Source organism: Chionomys nivalis, chromosome 26 (genome assembly GCF_950005125.1).
Source record: "Chionomys nivalis chromosome 26, mChiNiv1.1, whole genome shotgun sequence".
Taxonomy (NCBI): Eukaryota; Metazoa; Chordata; class Mammalia; order Rodentia; family Cricetidae; genus Chionomys; species Chionomys nivalis.
Genome location: NC_080111.1, coordinates 19,171,556 through 19,186,921, shown reverse-complemented (window position 1 = coordinate 19,186,921; position 15,366 = coordinate 19,171,556). Strand labels below are relative to the sequence as shown.

At 44.0% G+C, this 15,366-nt stretch overlaps 1 protein-coding gene across 9 annotated transcripts in view; it reads left to right on the top strand.

The window, feature by feature from the left end:
- Positions 1-15,366, top strand: part of Magi2 (membrane associated guanylate kinase, WW and PDZ domain containing 2) — a 1,220,672-nt gene that overhangs the window by 533,935 nt on the left and 671,371 nt on the right. The window contains exon 1 of one of the 9 annotated variants that reach the window (XM_057758565.1): positions 9,354-9,696. The exons of the other annotated variants lie outside the window; for them this stretch is intronic. The gene's annotated coding sequence lies outside the window, so the exon portion shown is untranslated. Of the gene's footprint in view, positions 1-9,353; positions 9,697-15,366 lie in introns of those variants that run through there. 9 annotated transcript variants of the gene reach the window in all.

Below are 15,366 nucleotides of genomic sequence, written 5' to 3'. Positions count from 1 at the left end.
TCACCTTGCATGCTAGAATGCTTCATGCAATTGCAATACTTTAAGAGAGTGAGGACTCAGGAGCACAGGGCCATTGCAGTGTTTCCTCTTAAGGTTTCCCTCATGACCCTTTGCCAGCAAAACTGACAGTGCAATTGTCACCTGCTGGTTTATTGGAGGAATCCTGTGTTCTTCGAAAGCTTCACACATCTCTCCTGAAATCCTGCAAAGTATTCACTCAAAACTGATATCAACTATCTTGTGTATGGAAAAAAATGGGAAAGTCATCACTAGGAGTTGGACTTGGGAGCTTTACTTTCTTTCTGTCATGGAGAAAATGAATTTGAAAAACAAAGAGAAGAGTAGCAATCTGAATAACCTGGGAAAGGAAAAAAGGAAGGGGCTAGTTGAGGCACGTGACTTTTACTAACATCTTCCTTTTAATGGCTTGAAAAAGAATCATATAAATTCAGAGTGAAGGAGTGTTCGTATTTATCTCTCTCCAACTCCAGTTCAGGGGTTTTTGAGGTGAAACCGACAGCTTGAAATCTGCCAGGTAGACATAATTGCTCTCCAAAAATCAGTGCATGCCACAAGTCAGGTTGTTGCTTGCTTTCATAAATCCCGTTATTAAATATTAAGTACCACACCTCTGCCAAAACAGGCATCTTTCCCCCTCAAGCTTCCATGACTCTTCCAGCACTGCTCACATTATGTGGAGTATAATTGCAAATCATTTAATTAAGCTTTGGTTTCTTAATAGCTTCATCCCCAGCTCCTGTCCCAGAGGGTGGCGGCATGGCACAGTAGGAAGTACCTGGGGCCTTGTATTCAGAGGCATTAGCAACCCTGCTCTGTCCTTTTTGTCTTTGGACCATGGCAATTATTAGTGAGGATCTCCTTGCAGAGTTTGCTTCTTCCTAAGATGGGGATTGTGTGCCACTGCGAAGACTAAAGGAGACAATACAGGTACAGCATACAGCTCTGTCTAACACCAACATAGGCTCTTTCAATGGGACACCCCACCTCTGATGACTGACCGATGGGATTCTATGTGGAAGGTCCTCAATTAAAAATAATGTCCTAAAATATGTCTATTTCAATGGACTGAACTAGTTGAGCGTATTTCTTATAAAATTCATTTATGTAGCATTGAGACAAAAAGCAAGGGAAAGGCAGATACTTGACAGCCTGAGTGTATGAATCTAGACAAGACATCTTGATGCTCCTGAACACTGACATCCTTGTCTCTGAAACAGAGAATGTAATAGTTTGATATCTCGGGTGCACTGTGGAACAAAAAACGCAATAATGAAATTGATCGCACACAACCCCACATTCAGTAGGTCTCTGGAAACAGGTCATAGCTTCTTGCTCTTCCTAAGTAGTTATTCGCCTATTAAGTAGTAGTTTCTCATCTTAGTCTACCCGCCATTTGCATTAATGTCTTTCAACATTAAAGTTCCCTCATTCAAAATAGATGTGCTCTTACAGAGAATGTGAATTTAGTCAAGTAGTTAACTTTCCGTAAAGCCCCAGAGCAGTTTAGTGAAATCAAGTCTACATGGATTGAGGAAATGAAGGGAGAAGAGTTAGTAGAAAGAAAACAGAGAGAAGAAATAGTTACTACTCACAGCCAGGAGATGCGACGATAGGAGCCAGACGGATGTCAACTGTGCAAAACTTTTGTACCCATTCCGGACAGAAAGTCCATCTTGTGCCTTGCTTTGACGGTCATTCTAAACAGGTCCTGAGTTAAATAGTAATAATAATGAATTTGCCTTCTGAAGACTTGGAAATTATCTTAGGCGGGTGCTCCACATGCACAGCCTTATGTATTGTGGGCTTTTGTTTTGATTTGTGTTTCATCTAGCCCTGGGGAGTAAACCTAGATCCTGAATACGCTAGTCAAGTAGGCTACAACTGAGTTACAACACCGCCATTGTTTATTGATAGCATGTGATACTTGGTGAGCTACTTCCGCAGAAGGAAATTATCCCATGTGGAACTTCTATGCTCAAGATCTATTCCTGAGACTCGTGATGGAGAGAAGAGACTAGTGAAGACTGAGCATGACGCATCCTGACTCTATGTTCTGCATGGTGTGTATGTTTAGGCTTTTACTTTAACTAGAGCCCGTGAGAACATGAAGGTATATTGTGCATCAAGGTAATGGGGTCAGAATATGCAGATTCATGAGCTGAAAGCCAATAAAATAAAGTATTATAGCACTGGTCATGGAAGCTAGCGTTTAGTGCATCATCTGGTACACGACTTGCTCTCCAGTGATAGAAGGGGCATAACAGTGTTGATATAGGTAACCGTGGTGAAGTAAATGGTGATGGTGTTGGTAACCATGGCAGCAGCCATGGTTTGTAATGGAGAGGGCAGCAGTCATGAGGATAACAATGGAAGCTGTGATATGGTGATGATGATGATGATGATGATGATGGTGGTGGTGGTGTATTGATTGTGGTGCTGGTGGTCATGATGGTTGTGTTGGTGATAAAAGTGGTAATAAATGTCTTGTTACAATTCATGCCTCATAACTCTTTTCAACTGATAGCATCACTGTTATTAAGATAAGTACTCCGTTTAGTGCTACCCCAGCAGAAATGGTGAAGCCAGGGTTACCACAGCTCTGTGTCTTCGCCACTGAAACAAACTTAAAGGCTTTTCTTAAGGCACCTGCTTTGACTTCAGAACAAAAGAGAATTCCGAAGCCTGAATTCTCTGCATTTTACTTTTCTTGCCTTCGAATGGGATAATCAAGCCACTCCCTGTGACGATTATGGATACATGCACATATATATAGCTGTCTTCAAGCAGAGCTGCATAATTTTGACAGTGACTGAAAATGCATTAATTTGACATAAACAGACGGAAAGAAGAAAGTTGTTTCTGATGAAAATTGCCATGTAGCCTATGAGACAGAAAAAGGAAGTGCTCACACGTCCAGGCTCTGCCAATACTAGTTACACCTACCACTTCCTACGTTGTAACATGGACCATGTAGTTGACGCGTAGAATTACCCATTCAGATCAAGTCATATGATGGGAAAAAAAGACAGCAGGCTTCGTGACCTTGTCTATATATGTAAAATATAATCAACCTTATTCTCCTCACACAAAATTTGTTGTCAAAAAGATCTAAAATATATTTGGTTTTGACTTCACATCAGCAGAGTATCAATCTACACTGGAAATAGACTTAACCTACATCTTTGCTACATATGGAAAGGGAGTAATATTTGCTAGTATCTAAGATATATCTTAGATTATGTAGAGATGTTCTACAGAAATATTTGAACTATTTAACTCAGAAAAGGCAGTGGATTATAAGTGTAATGATGTTTTCAGAAAATAATTAACAGTTATCTTATGGCTAAAATACAAGTATTGGCTTTTTGGAAGGCATGTAATTTCTACCTTTTGCCTTTCAAAAGCATAGACGATAGCCTGATAATAAATCAATACACGTTGTTGATGACTAGCTAGAGGGCGCTTGAGGGCGCGTCCTAACGACTGGTAATGGAGCTCTATGTTCTGGTTTGTTTCTTGAGGTTAAGACAAAACTCTGACGAAAGCAACTTGGGAGAAAAAGATTTGCTTCAACTTAAAAGCTGCGGCCCATTAAGGGAAGTTGAAGAAGCGATTCAAGACAGGAACTGAAGCAGCCGCGTGGAGGAACACTGCTTGCTGGCTTCCTTCCCCCGGCTTGCTCAGCTAGCTTTCCTGCACAACCCAGGCTTGCCTGCTCAGGAAGGGGACTTCCCACAGTGGCCGGGGCTCTCCCACATCAACTAGAAATTAAGAGAATGCCTCCCAGACATGGCCACAGGCCAACCTTCTGGAGGCCATTCCTGAAGGGAGGCACCCACTTTCTGAACGTATCAAGTCGACGACTGGTACTAACTATGACTCTCTACTAATTTTTAGTATGACTAAAAACTACATTTAATTCTGTACAGTGTCAATGGTGCCATTCCACCAATTTCAAACTATCTTTGGGAAAAGCAGAAATTTCACTTCTCGCTTGTTACTAACTACCGTCATAATGATAAGCAATAACTGTATTTTAGCACATGCTAACAGCTACAGGCATTGTATTAAATTCCAAACATGGGTTGTCATTTCCGCCTCGTGATGAAACTCTAAGGCAGGTCTGGGAATTGAGGCCCCGAGCTTAGACGACTTGTTTTGGGTCACAAAGCTCAAAGATAACAGGCCTCAGTCAAAGCCAGTTCAGTTGTTAATAATGAGCCTTTAGCAGTTGGGTCATAGCGTAGAAGGCAAACAGTCCCCGCCCCAGAGCACTGATAGGATCTACCACTGCCTTTTAGTTTCTGGAAGATTAAGATACAAAGCTAATCATGTTGCCGTCTGTGGTTGAGTCATGAACAAGAAGCTGCTATCTATTAGTTCCTGTATCTTTGCCGAATTATTCGGCTTCTCCAGAAGTCACTTCCCTCTGTGGCTGAGTGGTGTTAACAGGTCTGAGAGTTATTGTGGGAATCAAAACAGTTAAATCTCGGGGTTGGAGCGACGGCTTAGCAGCAAAGAGCTCTTCAGACTGTAGCAGAGGAATCACATTGGGTTCCCATAACCCATATGCTGGCTGGCAACCATCTGCAACTTTGGTCTGGGGGATTCAGAACTCTTCTGACCTCTGAGGGCACTGTACGCATGTGGCAAAGTACTCATAAGCATAAAAGAAAAATACATCTCTAAAAAGTTAGTGTCTTCACTCCGACTGTTTAGGTCACTGTTGTCTGCAGCACACAGCAAGTATAAACTACAGGAGAAGAGAGGGGCAGATTCCGATGCAGTGTTAGAGGAAGCTCTTGAAGAATAAATACTGATGGGGAAAAGAAGGGGTACAGAGAGGGTGCACCAGGAGCAGACCCAGAGATAAGCAACAGCTGGCAAGTTTAGTAGTGTTTCCCGTGTCTTACAGGAGGGTGAGATTGCACAGAGTAGTGTCTCTATGCTGCAAAATAAACACGGTCACTGGATTTTATTTTGAAAAGTCTTTCAGCCATCATGGAAAGCTTATTCAAGTGTAGAAAGCAAAAGTCTCTCACTTGACTTCCAAAGGATCTTGACTATGTAATTTGTACCCATCTTCCTAAGTGTACTCTTCCTTAATATTGTTTAGCTTTCTTTGTCCTTTATTTTCCAAGTAAAGAATATGAAATCAGATCTGTATCTTCCCGGAACTAAGTGAATGGATCCCCTTTGGGACACCTGCTTTAGAGTTTGACATTCACAGTCCACGAGATACAACGCTCAGATAGGCTCCTTCTGAGATGTTACATTCAGGATCTGTGAGGCTTGCTTCTTAACCGTCTCTGGAACGTTCCGTCTCTCTTCTACCACTGACGGACTCTTCTCAAGCATTGCTTGCTTTTACAGTTGTGTTTGTGATGACTTCCATGTGTCTGCACTGCCATTAGCCCTTCTGAAGACCTTTGTCCAGAGTCTATAAAACATGAATGTGGCTGTGTGATCCCTGTAAATCAACTGTGGCCACCTTAGGCAATCAAACCAGCCAATTTAGCCTTTCTTCATCTAACTCGAGAGACCACATTAATTACAGCTTCCTGTTTGGTGAGCACAGGATCCCTAATCAGATACAATTTGGATGCAATGGGCTAACATACTGGATTACATATGCAACAAAGTGAAGTTGGTTAAGAACAGAAGACAGAATGAGAAGATGATGCAGTCACAAGAAGTTGAAAGAAGGGGCCTGCTAGTTGCCAGTGGTCTCCCAGCCCCCTCTTTCAGGAAAACTAATATGGCAGTGCTGTGTCCTATATTTATGATACTGCATTTTGAAAAATGAAGACAACTCTCTTAAAGTTAGTTGGATTTGATTGTTTCAACCCAATAATCCTCTAAACCAGCTTCTGGGTAGCCTTTGCCCCACAATGTCTCTCCAGAAAAGGCCATTCACAATCACTTCCAACCTGTGCTTTGAAGCACGCAAACACTCCGCAGTCCGACCACACCACACTGCACCAGTCTCCACGTTTGCTGCCCTCATGGGTAGCTGTAATCTTGCTGACTCTCACCTAGGTAACTAAGACACCCAAATGCTCAGTTCAAGGTCCACCCATTCTTTTCTGCTGCTCTTCCCACCGCTAAGGAGAACTGGATTCTTGTTCTGAATTTCCATAGCACCTGTCCCAAGTACTGCTCCATCTGTTTTATGCTAATGGTAGCTTAGTTTAAGTTTCTCAGAGGATTCAGATGCTGTCTTGTACCAGTCTGTGCTTAGCATTGTGCCCAGCACAGAGCATATGCCCAGGGGCATTGTTTAAACAAGTGAGCCCACAGTAGAGGTTGATTTTAACATATGCCAGCAATTTAGAAGTCACAGAAGATGGCTCAGAACACTGGCTCTAGTTGCTGCAACATTTTTACTAATTTATTATTATTATTATTATTATTATTATTATTTTGGTTTTTTGAGAAAGGGTTTCTCTGTAGTTTTGGAGCCCATCCTGGAACTAGCTCTTGTAGACCAGAACTCACAGAGATCTGCCTGCCTCTGCCTCTCAAGTGCTAGGATTAAAGGCGTGCGCCACCACCGCCTGACCAATTTATTATTATTATTACTAATTCAGTATTCATTTACTTTTATTTTTACTATTTGTTATTATTTCTACCAATTTGTTTTTACTTTAAGTTGGCTTCTCATTGGTAAGCGTTGACAGGCCTCTTCAAATCAAGACCCTTTGACTTTACTCAAATAACAGGGAGACCAGATTCTGTCCTTCTGTTTTTAAAATATCAAGGACATGAACCTTGTTACACAATAGCGTTTGAGCTGAACCCCACACCCTATGGAATAGAATACAGAATTCCCTCTCCTCTCTTCATCTTTACCAGCATCGTGCACAAGACACTAGGAGAAAGCGCCTCTCTCACAAAAGAAGAATTTTTGGAGAGTAAGAATAAAACAAAAGAGACCGAACAGTGAAGCCAAACTGAGTGCAGATTTGGAATTCAGGCACCTAATGCTAAAGGAGAAGGAAAGGCAAAGCCAGCTAACGTGCTTCTAGAGACGACCACTCACACCTTCCTGCTTCAATCCTGCTGCACACATTTTAGGTCTACCTAAATTTGTATAAGCTGACTTACTTTTCTGCAGAAAGATATTTTTTTTACTGCCCAGTGTTTGGATGCCAATTTTTTTTTGTAGCACAAACTGAAGTTAATTTTGCAGCCAGTTAGCATAAAATTTATTTGAAAAGCTTAAATTGGATATTTCCATGCAAGGTAACACTTTTAAAACCCAAGGCAACTATGAACAAGTGGCGAATAGCTCTCCCTCATTTTCTTTCTGCTCTAAATGATGTTTATGGAGGGAACCATGGGCATTTCAGTTGACGGCCCCACCACATCAGCAATGACCGTGTGCTTTGACTCCACTCTTGAAGAGGTAAGAGGAGGTTGGTGTGAGAGGGTTTCTGGTTGTTGTGGCTTTTAAACTATAGGTGGGGAAAGGGAGTCACCCCTTTCCTATCTATCATGGGGAGTCCTACCTGACCCCCAAAGATGCCCTAAAAAAACTACACATTCGGTCATAGTTTCATGGGACAACATCCAAAAGCAGAGGTGAAACACGCATGCCTACACTTAGATTCAACAAGGCCTTGACAACCATGTAGGACTGGACAAACAAGGCTTGACCTAAGGCTGAGTGAGGAACCCAGAAAAGCCACCTGACCTTTCTCTGTAGTGTGTCTCCTGGCTGTGAGGCAAGACTCAGGAAGTGGAACAGTCAGCAAAGAAGAGGGAGCCCTCCACAGGGGAGCAGAGGAAGATGAGGGCAAGATATTTAGATTTTGTGCGTTGTTTTTGAGAAATTAGGTGTTGGTTTCTATGTCTCCTTCTGAGGAGAAGAAATTCCAGTCCCTGCTGACTTTCAGTGGTGGAGGGGACGGGACAAAAGAAGCAGCAGGGAAAGACAGCAACAGAAGAGGATTTTCTTCCAAGACCTTTTGTAGTCCGAGCCCTAACGCCATTGTTATTACTGTCAGGATAATAAGGTTCTGCTACTTCTTCTAAGGCTTTCCTCTTCTGTTGAGCCATCAGGATCTTGAAATCAAGAATACATGGATTAGGTTTACAGTATAGCTCAGTCACAGGGTATTTTCCTAACAAGTGTAAGGTTGAATTTGATCCCTATCTCAAACATCTTTATTTTCCCAAGCACAGACCACCAAGGGTCAAACGGGAGTTCTGATGTGCTTCATTCTCCTCTCTCTAACCCTCTCTCTAACCCTCTCTCTCTCTCTCTCTCTCTCTCTCTCTCTCTCTCTCTCTCTCTCTCTCTCTCTCTCTCTCCCCTGATTACTTTCTACCTGAAACTGTTGGTAAACACCAAACACCATCTCATCCTTATTTGCAACGCCACGAAGAGCAGACGACTTATCTTTCCTATTTGGCAGTAGGCTCCTGTTGTCTATCAAGAGCAGCAGAGCACAGATCCAATCAGAGGAGGCTTGCTCTGTAGATCCCAGGCCTCTGGCTATGTGCTTGTCTTCCACACCATCAGTGGGTACAGGTTTTGCCTCTTGTTTCTGAGTCCCAGGTGCTGAACAAGTCTTGCCACCTGGGCATCTCCTCTCCCAGGCTTCTGGACCAAGGACAGCAAAGGGAAGGGGATCTATATCTGTTTCCTTTGTTCTGTTTGATCCTCATTGACACTGGGAAACCGAGGCAGAGAAGGGCACGGTGATTTGCTTAAGTTACCTGTGTGGGACATGGTTGCACAAGAGGAAGGTGCTGATTTCTGGGAGTCTTGCCATTTGTCCCTCCCACATTATTATTTTTTTCTAGCAGCCTTAACGTCAGGACCCTTTAACTGGGTTGCAAAGAACAGACCAATTAGGAAACGTGTGTAATAGCAAATGCAAAGCGTCTTTGACCCTTCATAGAGAGAGAAGCAGTGATGCTCACAAGTTTAAAAGAATTGTTCAGTTAGGTGATGCTGAGGGGATGTAGCTGTGTTATTAACACTGAAAAGTTTAATTACATTTTATTATATACTATGCTAGCTTCTCTTAATGGCTGAAAGGGGACTATGAAAGGAAAACCAAATATGCTTAATCTCTAGGAGCTATCCCCTCGGCTCTGTGATGTAAATGTGCCTGTGTGGATATTAAAGCTCACGTACTCCATCCATCTCACAGGCTTTTAAGGAGAGGGTCACCTGACTTCACCTAGGGCTGCCCCCTCCCTTTTCCAGAGGAAATCCAAAAGTGAGAAACAGACAGACTTGGGTCTAGCCCAGGTTTTCAGGCTGGGAGATGTAAATGACCCTGACTGAATGAGAATCCAGTGAGGTTGCTTAGTGGGGGTTGGGGAAGAGAAAGGAGGGAGCGAGCGTGAGAGAGAGAGAGAGAGAGAGAGAGAGAGAGAGAGAGAGAGAGAGAGAAGTGCTGCATGCTTCATCTTTGAGAGGAGGGAAAACAAAAGACCTCAGGAGCAGTTTTGTGCGGCTGGATCTCGCTTCAAGAGGAAAATTCTAGGCATTTATGCTGGCAAGATCAAAGCTCAGCTAAGACTACTTCTCCCTGGAAGATCATTTTATCCGAGGATGGACTGGATCAGTACAGGTGGTTTGAGAAGACGCTGACCAAGGACCATGGAAAGGTGGGAGAGGATGCGCCGCTCCTGGGCTTGCTCTGAGCTCAGCTGCAGGTTAGTAAGCCTTAGTGGACCGGCTCCGGCTTCTGGATTCTGTCTCTCTATGTGTGTATTTTCTATTTATAGCCTCCATACCCTCTTGTTCCCCAAGCCTGGCTAAGGCAGTGCCATATTCGACCAGATGTGAGCCTAAACTTGCTTTGGACTCTCCCTCCTTATACCGAATGCCTCTCGCTGGCTTCCGGAGCTTTTGTCTAATCCAGCTCGCCGAGAGCCATCATGATGTCTCCTCTGAGTCACAATGTGTGCTTCTGCCCGAGGTTGTCAGGTGGCTGTTTGGGGAGCAGTTAGCGTTTTTTTTTTTTTTTTGCGCCCCGCCAAGCTGCAAAAATGAATACATGATAAAGGTATTGTGAAGTGTAAACAGAAATACCTGCTGACTTGGCATTTTAGCTAGTGCCAGAATCATCCTTAGATCGCCCGCTGCATTCGCCTCCTCTGAATTCCCCACAATTGAGTTCAAATACTGTAAGTTTGAAATGGCACCCCGTCAACAAAGGCACACCCCAGGTATTCTTCCAGCGGCGTGTTTCACCTCCTATCGGAGCCAAAGCTTTAAAAAAAAAATCTTAATTATTATTGCCTGGGTTTGGGGAAAGAATACAGTGCGGTATGATTAAATTAGGTTCAAAGCCTTTTAAAAAAACGAGTGGATACAGATGTGTGTAAATCAAATACATAATTTCCCTCACTTCTGGCTTTGCAGATAGAGTGCCTTTTGTTCCAGCGTGAGTATTTCCCCGTGTTTTTACAAAGAAAGCATTGCCTGCGCTTGTGCTGAGAGCTGGAGGCTTGTGTGCCAATTTGCCATTGTGCCCTGGTCAGGAGTCTGCTCCTTTCTGAAGTAAACTGCCCAGGGGTATTAGTCAGAACGCTGCAGGAGGGCGAGGAGTGGGAGAGGCGTCTTTTCTCTTCCTGAGTATTTTTTTTTTTTTAAACTCAGAAGTGTCTAATTTCCATGCTTGCCAAAGGAAACGTGAGGGCATTTAGTTTTGAATAAAATGCATTTCTGGTCCACGCAATTGCCAAACATTCTATTCCCAAGATGCCCAGAGCTGAGGGGATCAGATCTGGCATGGACTATTTGGGAAAACGTTCTGTGAGGGTGACTGGCCGCGTCCCTTTGGGCCAAATTAAGATGCGCTCTGGCGATGCTTGCACGAGCCGCTGTGAGCTGACATTTTCTTGTGAAGCTGGTGAAAAATGGCTCCATATCTCTCCTCCCGTCCTGAGGAGATGGTCTTCAAGTGCGGAGCCCTCCGTCAGCATTGTGATTTGCTGTGCTCGGTGTCTTCTGAGAGGGACGGGCTGAGCCGTGGTTCTTTCAGTTTGCCTGTCTTTTAAAATCTCGGCTTGAATGGAGAGTGGGTGGTGACGTTTTTACTTGAAACACAAACTACCCGGAGCAAACCTAGCTAGCAGCAGATTGCTTCCCAGCAATCTCAGGTTTCCATTTTTAAAAGGGTAGATTAGATTTGTTGGGACATGACACGAGACACTTTTTTTTTGTCTGCAAGTCAATGATTTCTCTAAGAAAATGTCCCCCATTTGGCCCTTTGCATTTGGACTTTTCGAATGGAAAGTGACAGGTGAAGCCTACGGGTACCTGCCCATCATCCATCTCGGAGAATATAAAGCTGCCATTTCCCGTCCTGTGCTTTTTCTCTCTTCTGTGAAGCCATTGTGCCGGGAGAAAGCTGGGTCCCCGAGTTACAGGGCCGAGGAGGAACAATACACTTCCGAGGCGTCCTGCACAAGTGCTTATTAAGGAATTCCTGTGCGGGGCAAGTGGCGGAGGTGTGAGCGCGAGCCGCCCTGCTCCTTTCCTCCTTTATTCGGGCTTCGGTTTGCGAAAGCTCCCACCAGCAGAGGCAGGATCCACTTTAGCAGAGGGCTGTGGGTGAGGAAGCATGTGTTGCTGGGGGTGTGTAAAATCCACTGTTCTCTGTTACACGGCATCCTGAAAGGATGCTGAGAGCGTGAGGCATGTTCCTGTGGAGGGGGCTGGATCCTCATGGTTTAGGCATAAGGTGCAGTGCTGTAGGACTTTACTAAAGAAGGCAACGTGGGGATGCAGAACAGCACAGCAGTGTGTGCATTGCAAAGGGGGGATTGTCCCTTACATTGTGCGACAGTTCCTAGTGACAGACATTTGCAAGACCCTCAGGACTTCCTGCAAATGACACGGGGTCATCTTTGTACTAGCACAAGTGTATCTTTATTTAACTCAACAATTCTAATGGCATCATGGCCATTTTCCTACTGGAGGGTATCTCTCTAAAGGTTTATATCATGAATGACCGTTCTGTATAGGAGAACTGGAACCAGATTTTCTTGGAGTCTGTTTGAAATAATTTTGATCAAGCTGCAAGCTTATCAAATCCATGCATTAGCCTCTGCAGTGGGTTGCACACGAGAGCTGAGACTTTAGCACAGTGTGTAGAGCTGATCCCATGCGGGCACTGTGGGGATGGGACATGGTGTGCTTTGGGAAAACTGATGTCATAATAGCAGAACAATGGGCAAACACCAGAGAACACAATAAGCACAGGAACCTGGAAGTTCCTGAGAGGATCAGCAAGGTCACTCTTGTAGGCTGTCCTTGACCCTGATGAGGCGCTGTAGCCTCATCTCAGATGCAGATTACAAGAGGGCCATGCCTGTAAACTGAAGATCTGCTTCCCTGCTGTTTTCGAAGCTGGGAGCACTCAGTACAAACTAGAGACCAGAAGACTCACCCAGCTTTAGAACTTGAGGACTTGTTTTTGTCAGAAGCTGTAGAACAGCTGAAACACGGAAGCGACATTCGAGAAGAACCCAGCAAGCCTAGAACAGCTGGGGGCTGGGAATGTTTTCGCAATGAAGTGCGTGCTGCCTATGTTTATCTCGTTCCTCTCATTGCTGCTGCTCCAAACCAGAACCAGGCTAGGCAAAGCCCTCCCCCTCCCCACACTACCACCAAGGAACCCTTTACTAAGAACTGGCAAAGAAAGATCTACATGCTAACATGGGCTCCTTGCTTTGAAGTTTTAGTTTATTTGAAAGAAATTGCATTGTGCTGTTATCTTGACTGGATTTGATGGCGGATTATTTGGGGGGGGGTTGTTTGGTTTTGTTTATTTTTTTAAAAAAAACAGAATCTTATTACTTATGAATTATGAGTTCAGGCAATGCACAGCTGTTAACAGTGAGAGTTTACACCATGTCGGTCCTTCCCCTGATGATCATGGGAAGGACAGCCGTGCCGCACAGTAAAAAGTGTGTGCTCTCTGAGCACCTCCTGGGCTCACTGTCCTTGCTCAAATAGTCCTTTGCTGCACAGGGAAGTGTACTCAGGGCTCATTAGCCTTTATCACACCTTACAGTTGTATTGATGCTCGGTTTTATGTAAGTATCATTATTTGGTTAATATCGGTGTCTACCAGGAGGCAGGACCTTCTGAAGATAGAGCGTAAGCTCATTTTACTCAAAGGAGCCTTTCCCGTGTCTCAAATTATGTCAGCTTTCAGATGAAGTGAGTATCCAGTGGTTGCTGAGTTAGCAAATGAATGTGTGAATGTGTGTGTGTGTGCGCGCGCGCGTGTATAAAACTAAGACAGCAACATTGTAGGAGAACAGGTCCTGGACAGAGAACAAGTCTCTACATTGGATTGTCAAGTTTCAGAATCCTACAACCAGGCTGGTCCCAAGAGGCACGATTCCCTTACTAGGAATTTCCGTCTTTGAAAAATACTGGTGTGATTGTCGTTGTAACTTTCAGGAACTTCCTTTGCTATCTGTGTGAAAGCATTCCTGAACCAGTCCTAAGCACAGCCGTGCTCCTCTGGTCCCTCTCAGCTCCTCCTCTCTAAAGTCCTTGCTTTCTGCCACCTTCTTCCCATCACTCCTAATGCTTTCATCTGGTCCCTTCTGGGTCTCACCTGAACATAGTGACACCCGTCCTGCCAAGCTACTCTTTATTTTACGAGCCCAGAGAGCTCCCCTGAGGTAGAACTCTCCCAGCAGAGCTTGCTACTGTGCCGCCCGGTTCCGTGCTTTCTGCAGAGACCTCCAAGGGGAAGAACAGACAACTGCTTCACGAGTCTAAGAGTGAGAACTTCATTTCATAGCAGATGCGTTATAACGCGAAAACTCCAAGTAAAGGACTTACGGAGGAGGTGGGACTTCCGGCAGACCAGGACTGATAAAGTGTCTTTGAAACTATCAGAAAGGAGGAACAACAGCTTACCATATACGGACAAATGGTGAATAAAAATGGCCAGTGTGTTGAGGGCACCGCTTGGGTTGATTTTTTAAATATGATGAGTGGTGCGCGCGGGGGGGGCGGGGGCTGTTTGAGGGGGGATTATCCATGAATTCGTTTTTATTTCATTCACCTGATAGATATCCTTGAGATTCTGTGGGCTAGGACAGCTGGCAGTTAGTTCCTGAATGCTAGAATTTACTTCTCCTTGTCCTTGGCGTACCCTGTTCCAGCCTCTAAAACTAATCTCAAAGAACTCTTCTATCAGAGGTGCTTTGAAAGATTTCTTTAGCAATATGGATCCCTTTAATTGTGGCTTATTGAAAGTACTCAGCATAGCCCTGCTGTCATTTAAGCCCTATAAAAATATCACCATCTTATCGATAGACAGTCAGGTTTTTATTTAATTGCATTCTCCCGAACACCCCCTTGGGAAACTTACCTTCTGACCAGAGCATGGGAGGAGGGAGCTGTCTCCTCTGGTCTTCCAATTGTCCTTAGAGGACTACAGCGAGAAACATTTGAAAATACACCTTAGTATTTCTGAGCTCTAAAAGTACAGTTTGGGGATTTTCTGCTCTAAATCCTGAAATGATGAACAGAGTTCAGATAGAAAAAGACTCCATTTCTAAGAGATGAAAACGTTTAGGTGATTTTGTATGTAGGATAGGTGACCTCTAACTAGTGATGTTATTGATCGATACTTCCCAGTTTACTGAATAGGTTTCAGATATGGTCTAGGAGATATTCAATTCTATGAAAAATCATTAATCTTTTTGTTTGTTTGCTTGTTGTTTGTAAACCGTCCCCCCCCCCAAATTTAAATGGAAATACTAGACTTTCTAGGGTCAATCAGGGTGAGAATCTGTTTAAAAAGTAGAGTTCCTCTTAGGACTGCTTGCTATCGCAAGCTGCCCTTGACAGTATGTCACCATATGGTCCTTCAGGTATCTTTACCATGACAATAGAAGAAGACAGTATATATCGTCCTTTTGAGCCGTCAGACGGAGTTATCACCTCTCCTACCTTCAGGTATCTTTGCCATGACAATAGGAGAAGACAGTATATATCGTCCTTTTGAGCCGTCAGACGGAGTTATCACCTCTCCTACCTTCAGGTATCTTTGCCATGACAATAGGAGAAGACAGTATATATCGTCCTTTTGAGCCGTCAGACGGAGTTATCACCTCTCCTACCTTCAGGTATCTTTGCCATGACAATAGGAGAAGACAGTATATATCGTCCTTTTGAGCCGTCAGACGGAGTTATCACCTGTCCTAATGGTTGTGTGCATGACCTTCGGTATGTGACACTTAGACAGTGTGATCTTCCAGCCACCTCTTATTTCAAAAGATAAAACATGAATGGAGACGGGTTTGACTAGTAAAATAGAAAATTCTGCTCTGTGTGTGTCTGTCAGC